An 11,943-nucleotide genomic window follows, 5' to 3' on the forward strand; every position below is an offset into this window, starting at 1 on the left:
ACTTAAGAGTATGGCCTCAATATACATCCACTTTCCTATGAATGACTCTAGTTTCTTCATTTATTACGGCTGAGAAGTATTCAATTTCATAGAAAAACCACATCTTCTTTATCCAGTCTCCAACTGATGGGCAAATGGGCTGTTTCCAAGTTTTAGCTATTACAAACTGTGCCGCTATAAACATAGGTGCACATATATCACTGTAGTATGATTCTTTTAATTCATTTGGAAAGATACCCATCAGAGGGATGGCTGGGTCAAATGGAACCTCTAGTCCCAGCTCTTTGAGGTATCTCCATATTGATTTCCATAGTGGTTGCACCAGTCTGCACTCCCACCAACAATGGAGAAGGGTTCCTTTCTCCTCACAACCCCACCAACATTTGTTATTGGTTGATTTACTGACAGCAGCCATTCTTTCTGGGGTGAAGTGGAATCTCAGTGTTGTTTTCATCTGCATCTCTCGAATTACCAGTGATGTGGAACATTTTTTCATATATTTATTTGTTACTTTTGCTTTGTCTGAAAAATGTCTGTTCATTTCGGATGCCCATTTTTGAATCAGGTCTTTATATTTGGGGGGCCTGATTTTTTTGAGTTCTTTATGTATTCTAGATAATAGTCCTTTGTCTGAGGAGCAGCTGGTAAACATTTTTTCCCACATTGTAGGTTGTCTCCTAGCTCCTTGGTGGTTTCTTTTGCAGTGCAGAAGCTTTTTAATAAGACGAGATCCCAGTTGTTGATTCTTTCTGCTAGTTCCAGTGCTACTGAGGCTTTGTTCATAAAGTCTTTTCCTATGCCAATGTCTTCAAGAGTTCTGCCTAATTTATCTTCCAGCAAATTTAGTGACTCTTTTTTAATATTATATCTTTAATCCACTTGGGTTTTATTTTAGTGCATGGTGAAAGATAAGGGTCAAGTTTAATCTTTGGCAGGTTGAAATCCAGTTTTTCCAACACCATTTGTTAAAGAGGCTATCTTTCCTCCATTGAGAATGGTTGGCTCCTTTGTCAAAGGTGAGGTAGAGGAGTACATCTGGAGTTGTTTCTGTATCTTCCAATCTATTCCATTGATCTTCAGTTCCGTTTCTTTGTCAGTATCATGCTGTTTTTAATCACAGTGGCTTTGTAGTATAGTTTTAAATTGGAAATTGTTATATCCCCTGCCATGTCTCAGTTGCTTAGAATGGCTTTTGCTATTCTAGTCCTCATCTGGTTCCAAATGAATTTTTAGGTTATTTTGTCTAGTTCTTTGAAATATACTGTTGAAATTTCAATCAGAATTGCATCGAATCTGAATAGCAGTTTAGGTAGTGTGGCCATTTTCACTATGTTGATTCTTCCTACTCAGGAGCCAAGGACAAAAACCATATGATCATCTCAGTAGATGCAGGATATGTTTATTTCCTTTTTTCAGTACTAGGCATTGAACTCTGGAGTTTTATACTAAGCTAAACTCCCAGCTTCTTTATAAATTTTGAGATAGGTTTCCACTGAGTAGCTAACTTTCCCAGGTGAGATTCAAACTTGTGATTCTCCTCCCTCAACATCTGAGTGCTGAGATTATAAATGGGCACCATCAGGTAAGGCTACTTTCTGATTATATTTTAAAATCTTCGTAGTTCTGTTACCTTATATGTGTCCTAAAATATTTAACACTGACTATTCACCTCAATTTTTTTAAATAAATGAATATGTTAAATTCTTTTTATGTTTTCAGTTTTTATAATTTTGTTAGTCCACATTTGCAGTATATAAAGATTATATTCTTCATGAAGTGTCTTCTTTCCTGCCCTTTCCTTCCCCACCCCCCCATCTACTGGTCCCCTTTCCACTTCCAAGATATATTTTAAAAGGAAAAATAGGGGAGCTTAGTGCTTCACTGCACTGTTTAATCAGTATCACTTTTACCTCCAATTGCAGTAGTGAAAGGTATGAACATTTATTTTTAGTATTTAAATTTGTCATTTGGAGAAACCATTTGGATTAATATGAACTTTGTAAATATAAATAGTATTTTTGCTAATGCTTTCTAAATAAGGGCTTTATTTCAGTGGCTCATAATAAATAACTTAGGCTCATAACACCTAAGGTTATATCCTCAATCCATTACTTAATAATGATGTGATCCTAAATTAAATTATCTTACCATGTCCTGGTGACCTGAAGAATTTTTGTGAAGACTGACTCAATAAAGTACTTTGAGTAGTATCTGTTCATGATGGTGATGAGGATGAGGATGAGGATGATGATGATACCATCTAGATTATTTTGTTCTTGGAAAAAAATACAGTGAATCCTACCAAAACCTATGAAGTGAGTTGGGTTATCTCCACAGATGGGGAAACTGAAGCATTGAAATTTTAACTTATTTAGAGGCATTATACACACACCCAGAATTTGCATCTAAGAATTGGAGTCCCTGTTCTTAATTGCTAGTTTATGGGTCTTTTTCAAAGTTGAAAATGTGTTGGTTGTATTAGTGACGATATTTACTAATCATAGCATTTAAAGTATTAATCAAAATAACAGTGACCTTCTCCAAGTTGCCTGTTCAGCTCAGAAATTCTTAGGCCAGAACTCTTTCTTACTTATATCTCAGTGACCCTAAAACAAGTTTTGTATTTGTTTCTGAAGAAGTTTGCCAACTGCTTTACTCTCCTCTCTAGGACTGTCATAACAAAATACTACTGTGAATGGCATAAGTACCGAAATTTATTTCATCAAAATTTTGGGAGACCGAACCCTAAGATACAGTGGGTGTAGGTTTGGTTAGGCTCCCTCCATGGGCTACACATGGCCACCATCTTGCTGTGTCTTCTTCATGTGGCCTTTCTTCTTTCTATGTACAATCCTGGTGTTCTGCTACCAATTTCTACTTATTGCGAGGTTACTAGTTACCTTGAATTAGGGCCAACACTAACAGCCTCCCTTTAACTTAATTGTCTCTCTTTTTTTTTTTTTGAGACAGGGTCTCACTATGTAGTTGAGACTGACCTGGAGCTCACTATGTAGCCCAGGCTGGTCTCGAACTCACAGCAATCCTCCTGCCTCAGCCTCTGAAGTGCTGGGTTGCTGGGATTACAGGCATGCCCCACCATGCCCGCTTAATTTAATTGTCTCTTTAAAGGCCCTATTTCTAAATACACACACGGAGGAAGTACAGCATAGGTTTTCAATGCATGAACTGTGAAGGGCACAGCTGAGCGCCTCACACCCGCTCTGACCCTTCAGCCTCATCATAATGTCTTTTGGTGAATAATCCATTTGAATATGAATTGCACCCATTATTGATTCCCACTTGAAAACATTGATATAAGAAGGCTTTTAAGGTATTAGATATGTGATAGAAACATGAATACTGTGCTTTTCACCTTGGAAGTCCTACAAGAAAACTGCTCCCTCAGATTTTGCTGCACCACTGAGTCCCAGACGCCTCTGATTGTATTCCACAGAAATGACTTGTGTGTCTTCTCCTCCTTAGCCACCTGCCCACTAGCTCTTTGCATTCTTGAACAAACACACAAAATCTTGCCATTTATTTTGCAAATACCCCTTCACTTGCCATTTCTAAAAACTTCTGAATTTGCATTTGACGTTAATGAAATTTAAGATAAAATAAGATGCACAGGTGATCTCTTACTAGAAAAATAAATGTTATTTGGTATTCCTGAGTGCTTAGGCTCTCTGGGTAACCAAAAGACAGTAGTAAACTTTTGTCTTATAGTATATCGGGCCACCTTACCCTCATAATGAACCTTCCTTGCTACAGGTGATACAGATTTCCAAGAATTGCTCAACAATGCAAATTTTAAAAATGTTTATTGGATTCCATATACCTGTACCTTTTTGGGACTCCTATATTTCCCTTTCTTTTGTTTCCCATTACCAGAAATCAAACTCAGGACCTTGCACTTATGAGGCAGGAGCAGTGTCACTGAGCTTCCTTTTCCCTTTTCTTAAAGGGAAAGTTTTACATGGATAGGAAGCCTGAGTTAACACTCATTGTGAGATGGTTAATAAACTACCATCAAATGTATCACCACCACAAATGCTTTGAATCATATTTTTCCAAATTTGTAACAAACATAGATTAAAAAATAGGAGAAATGTACTTTTAAAATGAAGGACATATATTTCATAGCAAATATTTGGGACTACAAATAGAACAAGTAGCCATAATGTAGAAAAGGTTTTATATGAGGATGACTTGAAGATGCAACAGAACTAAGTGACTAATTACTTCCTTCTTTCTTTTTCTTCCTCCCTCCCTCCTTCTCTCCCTCCCTCCCTGCCTTCCTTCTTTTTTTCCCTCTCTCTTCCTAAAGTCACTATGTTGCTCAGGCTGAGCTCCAACTTGTAATCTTTCTGCCTCAGCCTCCTAGACTGCTGAGATCTGTGGTGTATGCTGCCATGCACAACTAAATTCTTTATCCTTTATGATGTCTGCTTAGGTAAGTCACAGAATACGGCATAAAATGCTCCTCAAACCACCAATGAAATAACATGTTATCCATTTGACCCAGCCATCCCTCTGCTGGGTATCTTTCCAAAAGAATTAAAAGGATCATATCACAGTGATATATGTGCTCCCATGTTTATAGCGGCACAGTTTGTAATAGCTAAAACTTGGAAACAGCCCATTTGCCCGTCAGTTGGAAACTGGATAAAGAAGATGTGGTTTTTCTATAAAATGGAATATTACTCAGCCATAAATAATGAGAAATTAGAGTCATTCATAGGAAAATGGATACATATTAAGGATATACTCCTAAGTGAAATAAATAAGTCACACGTGTGTAAATATCGAATAGTTTCTCTGGTGTGAATAAACTATAATAGTACACAAGATCCTAATGAAATAAATGACAATGTGAAATAGGAAGAAAGGGGCTAAAGGTGTAGGGAAAGTGGGAAGGGTAGGGGAAAGGTAATAAGGGAAAAGAAAAAAATATGAGAAAATGAAAAAATGGAAATGAAGTGTTTGTAAAGGGGGAGGGGAGGAGGGGTGAGGGGAGGGCAGGGACAAGGGGAAAAAATGAGAACCAAGACCTGTCATGTAAAGGTACAAGATCCCAATGATGAATGTAACTGTACTGTATACCTAAAGTGTACCAATAAACTCAATGAGAAAAAAAAAGAAATTACATATTATTTTTATTTCCCACAATGGTCAACTGAAGTACTGAGTGGACACAATAAATTGACTTTCATGTATCATTAAAAAAGACATCACCTCAAAAAACACAAGTAGCAGTATTTAGAGGGATATGATTTAATTTTAATGTACTGAACAATTGTTTCATGTGTGCTATTTAACAATATTCATTCTATGTAATATCCTGTTTTGTCACATTATTATTTAAATTGTATTTATATGAAGTCCTTCATCCTAGACACAATATTAGAAAAACAGAAACAAATGACTAGATACAAAGCTAGCATCAGATTCCTCATCTATAAAATCAGGATAATAATAAAAATACCATCTAAGATTGTGGGAAAGGTTACATGAAGTAACACATGGAAGCAATTCATTGTCCTTCTAGTCATATAAAGATAAATTCTAATTATAATGCCTCTGCTTAGTCCTCTGTTCTAGTTTGCTATTTAAAAAAACACTAATGAATATATTGATATTTTGTGATGGCAAGGTACTTAATGCATGGCATGGAAAGAGAAAATTAAGAAACAATGTTCTGCACAATATATTAATGAGGATTTACAAGTGATTTGGAATACAGGTACAAGGTGGTTTAGAAGTCTTGGACAAAAAGAAACTCAGTAGAAGAAATACAGAAATATTTACAGATGGAGAGACAGCTCAGTTTAAAAGAATATTCTTTTTGTTCAGCTTTAATTGAGTTTATTGGTACATTTCAGGGATACAGTACAGTTACATTCACCATTGGGATCTTGTACCTCTACATGACAAGTCTTGGTTCTCATTTTTTCCCCTTACCTCTGCCCTCCCTTCATCCCCTCCTCCCCTCCCCATCTACAAACACTTTATTTCCATCTTTTCATTATCTCACATTTTTTTTCTTTTCCCTTTTACCCTTCCCCTACCCATCCCACCTTCCCTACACCTTTAGCTCCTTTCTTCCCATTTCTCAATGTCAGTAATCTTATTAGGATCTTCTGTATTATTACAGATTATTCACACCAGAGAACCTATTCGGTATTTACACATGTGTGCCTTATTTATTTCACTTAGTATATCTTTAATATTAAAAGAATATTCTAATATCAATTTTACTTTTTCTTGTTATAAGTAGGTCATATTCGCCCTCTCCAAATGTTTCGTTCAACAAAAATTAAACAACAGCCTTTTATTAGTGGAGCTTTCAGAAATGAACACAGGCTGAGGATAGAGACATAGAAAGGTGCAAAACCAAGGCAGGCCAGTGAGTGCGACGAGAATTGAAGAGACGGATGGATAGACTCTGAAGTCTTTCTCACACCCGTGTTGTCCATGGAAATGTCTGGAAGTCTGTAGAGGGTCCTGACTTTCCTAGTATACGCAGAAGCAGTTGCTTATCATAGCAGGCTAGGACATTTGGGTTTCTCAGGATTGGCACAAGTAGCTTTTCTTTCCTTCAGCTGCTTAACGCATAAACTAACTTAGAGTATAATAGTTATGACAGATGAGAGGTAGTTGTAAGTGGCTCCTTAAATAATGACACATAATAAGTTTGATGTAGGAGGAATGGGTAAAAATGTTTAAAATGTTTAATGTTTCATAAAGTGTTTCACAAGCATTAGCTCATGCAATTGTTACAAAATCTGAGCCATGATCTCCTTTTTATTTTTAATAAGAAGAGGAGACTCAGATGTCTGAGTGAGAGATCTTGCCCAAAAGACAATGAGTTTCCCACTACTTTGCAAACAAATTCAAACTTCAGTAAGAAGGTATGTTAGTCTGCTTTCTGTTATTGTAATAAACACTGGAAACAACCCATTTATAAAGTAAAAAGGTCTATTTTGGTTCACAATTTTAGAAGTTCTAGTCTAAGATCTGGTAGACACATTCCTTATAGATCTCCAGTGGGGTGCGAGGGTGGGAGCACAAGATTGATCAGATTCTGCTCACCTTGTGTCTGAGAAGCAAGCGGGGGGGGGGAGAAGGGGAGGAGTCCCACATTCACCTTCAGAGTATCCTGCAGGGACCTGAAGAGCTCCCCCCCAGGTCCCATTGTTTAAGGGTGTGGCCACCATCCAATAGCAAGTTCTTTTTGTGTGTGTGTTTTGTCACATTATTAAAACAATAACAAATACGTGATGAATACTTATTGTGTTTGTTTCCAATTCCTGTGATAAAATACCTAAGAAAACCAACTTAAAAGGAGGAAAAATATACTATGCCTCAAAGTTTGAGATGCTCTGATGGGTGGTAAATTGCCTCTGTTGGTTTTGGGGCTGCAGCTAAGCAGAACCTCATGGTAGACATGCGTGGTGGAGGAGGTCTATTTATTTCTGGGCAGCTGAGAAACAGAGGGAGAAGTAGCTGAGATATGAATATTCTCTGTAGGGGAACTTGCCCAGTAACTTAACTCCCTTCCACTGGCTCTACCTTCTGAATGTTCCACCACCTCCCAGTAATGGCAACAACTAGGAACCAAGCCTTCAACTCCTAGGCCTCTGCAGCACACTTGAGATCCAAACCATAACACTTACTATTTGTCAGACTATGGTTTAAATCCATTACTTACAATGTTTCATGTACCTTTAAAAATGCTAAGTTATACACTTTTATCATCCTCCGTGACAGGGAGGACAAGAAAATTAAAAAAAAATCTATGGACAATTGCAAATATTGAGAGTAAGTTGTATTTTGAATGCTTGTTTTTTTTCTACCGAGTAAATACAGGGCATTATGAAGATTTTTGAATAAGTGAATGGATGAATGGATGAACGGGAATCTTCCTCAGAAGGAACGGGATGGTAGGGTGCGACTGCCTGTGAGAAAGAGTGATGTGGTTAGTAAGTGGTGAATGTCTTCCCAGAGACACAGAATCCACTGAATATATCCGTCTTGGCAAATTCAAACACACACACACACACACACACACACACACACACACACTCACTATTTTCTGTCCTGTATTTTTACATTCTTAGGATAAAGATACTAAAATTACAAAACACTTAAGTCCTGCCCCAAGACAAATTCAGCTTGCTTCTCCAGATTGCATAAACAACATTGCTGGAGAGTATTAGGGGATTGTTTTGGAGTTAGGGAAGAGTTGGCCTTCAAACGCTAGCAACATTTTCATTCATCGTTTTCTCCTATGAACATGTGGTATTTGACAAAAAGAAGAAAATCTGGGAGGTGAACAGCTGGTTATGCAGATGGTGTTGATGAATTGAATGTGGATTTCTGTATCATGGTTTAAGTTTCTGGTATGCTTGGCTCTCGGCTCAAGGTAGAATTTTATTTCACAGGGATGTGGAGTAATGTATTTGCATGTAAACTGCCAGTCATGTTTCAAGTGCTGTAAATGGAACACAGTATTTCACACACTGCAGGTTCAAAACAACCATTCATTCATCCAGATTCACTAGAACTGAATTGAATATTATTTCATGTCTTCAGCACCTTCCAGTTCTTAGCTTAGATTTGCCCTCATACTTTTCTTTCCAATTGAGCCATTCCCTGGCCTTTTCTATCATTGATTTGTTATCTGTCTCAAGCACAGTTCCCCCTTAGCCTTTGCCTCCTTCTTTATCAGAAATGTCTACTGCAACATAGATACTATGAACCTCCACTTACCTGTCTGTCCATCAATAGAATGCGATCTTTTGAACTTGATGAATGCCTCATTTATTTCAGAGGTTTCATAAATATTTGTTCAATGACAAATGCAAAAGTAAATGAGTGAAGTGGTAAGTTTTCTTTTGTTTGTAATTTAATGGGGAGCAGCAGGGAGAACAAATGGTACAGGATATTTAGAAGAACAAACTGTTACATGTGGTCTGGTTAGAGATTAGAGGGCACTCACAGTACAGCAGATAAACTCTTATCTTCAAATGTAGTAAAACCAGATTCCAGTGTTTAGTTTTAGTCAAGGCAGATGTAGCATTTAATAAAGTTCATGTAGTATCTAATGTCCTCCTACACACATAGGTAAAGCAATAAACCATTTATTAACATTTAAACATACAGGGAAATGATATTTTTCAGGTCTTTCTTTAATAATTGTTTAGGAAAAGAAAACATCTGAAAAATAAGCAAACAAAATCTATAGTAGGCCTAGATTCGTAAGTCATTAGAATTTTGTAAGTAGGACCTCTTCCAGTTTCAGAAGAATTTTTACTTCACAATACTTGATAGGATTGTGTTTTTCTTTAAGACTTTGTAGGAGAAATGTTTAATTGGAAAAATGTCTATGGAAGTAGTTTTTTTTTCCATTAAGTTTATTGGTACATCATATACAATATGATGACATTCATCATTGGATATTTCTACCTTTGCATGTTATATTGTGGCCCTTGTTTTTTCTACCCCCAATTCCCCTGCTCTCCCTTTAACCCTTTCATGCCTCCATATTTACAAAGACATTTTTCCATTTCTTCCTTTTCTCATATTTTTTCCTGTGTAAATACTGAATAGTTTCTCTAGTGTGATAAACTAAACTTGTCAATGAGGATCAAAATGTATGAAAGATGACGTAAAATAAGAAGAAAAGGTCTAAAGGGGAAGTGAGGCAGTGGGGGAAAGGAAAGAGGGGAGAGGCAGTTTTCAAAACAAGACTTCTCCAAGTGAAGAATAAGGACTAGGAACATAGCTTAGATGTAGTATTTGCCCCAGCACTGCAAAAACTGATTAGCTGATTAATAATTAAAGGAGAATGAAGAATAAAAGCTGGAAAGTGGGCTTCTTCTTAGAAGAATATTTTTTTAAATGAGAAGAGGAAGAGTGAGGGACAAGGAGGAGAAAATATTATGATTTATTAATAATATGTTACATTGTAATGATCAAAGCAATGTATTTTCAGAACCATCTGACTCAGAACAATGAACTCAGCTCCCAAGAGACTTTTATTACCATAGTTAAGATACAGTTTCACAAAAGAATGAATTACTGAGTAGAAGGACTATTTCACTTCAATATTATTTTCCCACAACCTTTACCAAAAATGAATGGAATTTTTTATATGTTTATGGATTTAAATATAGAAACTATAAAGATAAAATAAAGAAAAAATAATCAGAAACTATATTAGAGCTATGATAAGACTACAATTAATAGAGCTATAATAATCCTTACCTCTCTTTTAGTTGAGAAAGACAAGACAATACCCAGAGACAACCTAGGTTTCAGAATCTATGTAATGTATGAAAATTAATTATTTTTTCAAACTCCAAGAGGAAATTTAGAAAGTTAAATACAAATAAAACACTAAATCAAAAAGTATGGCCAGGAATAGGGGTAAGAGAAGAGACTGATACCCTCTGCTTCCATTTCGGTTCCCATATAAGGGGACATGGTCATTTACCTCCTAGGAAATAATTCCTTTCTGAGACAGAGGTAACTCCCACTCTCCATTACCCTCTCCTTATCTATTTCACTTTGTATAATCAGACCCTTCCAAACCCAGAAAAATTACACCTTAGCAACAAATACAAGGAAGTTATAAGAACTTCTCCTTTGAGTGGATTGCTTCAGTCATGAGCTCCAGTTTAGTCAAACCTCTTGCAACCATTCTCAAACTCACTCTGAACTTGTACAAGTGTCAAACTTTGGCCACCAGGGCAAGAGAAAATGTAACACAGAACAGAACTGAAAAGCACTCCATGCCTTGGATCCAGGTACTTCATGTTAAAAAGCCCAAGTCAGGCTGCTTGGCTGGATGACACAGAAAATAGAAGAGAACTAAGGTACCTCAGGCAACCCTACCCCTGACCAGACTGCATAGAGACAGAAAGTGGCACAGTCAACCCAGGCCTAAAAAATCCACACATCTGACCCTCAAAATCATGAGTGACACAAAAATGATTGGCACTTCAAGGCATTGCTTAAGGTGGTTATGCGGAAAATGTTAAGCAATATACATTCTTAAATATGACATAGAGTGTGGATGTGGCACGAAAACTTTCTAGAAAGCGGTGGCACACAGTGTCTGAAATAGGTATGGCTAAGTAGGTGTTCTTCATTCATTCAAGCACACTCTAAATATTTACTAAATGTCTAATTTTGTTGATGTCATAGATATTAACAAAATATATAAAATTCTTGAACTTTTTGAGCTTAATTACAGAGATTGAGAGGGCAGTGATTTAATATAGTAGTGAGTAGAAATAGAGATATTTTGGGGCTGAGTTGGTTTAAATGTTCAAGGAAAGCCTCTCTGGGCAGGTAACATGAGGACAGGTGCGTCCAGTGGGGGCCTGTGGGCTGTATACTGCTTTGGACAGCTAGTCATGCAGTTGTGTGCAGTTATAAACTTTTGTCATTGTTATGTGATTTTTACTGATTTTTCCATTACTCTGTTGCACTGTGCTGTGTAGGCAGCAGTGGGTACCTGAGCCGGGGAGGCCAGATTGCAGTGTTAATTTCAGCCCGCAAGTCTGCCACACACAGCCCACTGAATTCAAACCCAAGTGTATAAGATGTCACAAGTGCTTGTGTGCTTGTCAAGCAGAACAGTGATTACTGAAACAGAATGATTATTTATAATAGTATTTCATCTATGTCTTTGTGTGCATGCGAAGATAGGCAGTTATTGTTATTAGCAAACACATACGTTCCTTTACTTAATTATTAAAATTGCACTTTTGTTATTTTGTAAAATAATTTAACAAGTTAAAATATAAAAAGTAAAGCATTTAGAGCTTATATATTAACTTTGTTCTATATTTCATATGCAGGGATTTAGCTCAGTGGTTCCAGTGCCTGCTTCAAAAGCGCAAGGACCTGAGTTCAATCACTGGTACCAAAAAA

This window comes from Fukomys damarensis, unplaced genomic scaffold, assembly GCF_012274545.1.
Source record: "Fukomys damarensis isolate Sample0158 unplaced genomic scaffold, DMR_v1.0_HiC HiC_scaffold_24, whole genome shotgun sequence".
In the NCBI taxonomy this organism is placed as follows: Eukaryota; Metazoa; Chordata; class Mammalia; order Rodentia; family Bathyergidae; genus Fukomys; species Fukomys damarensis.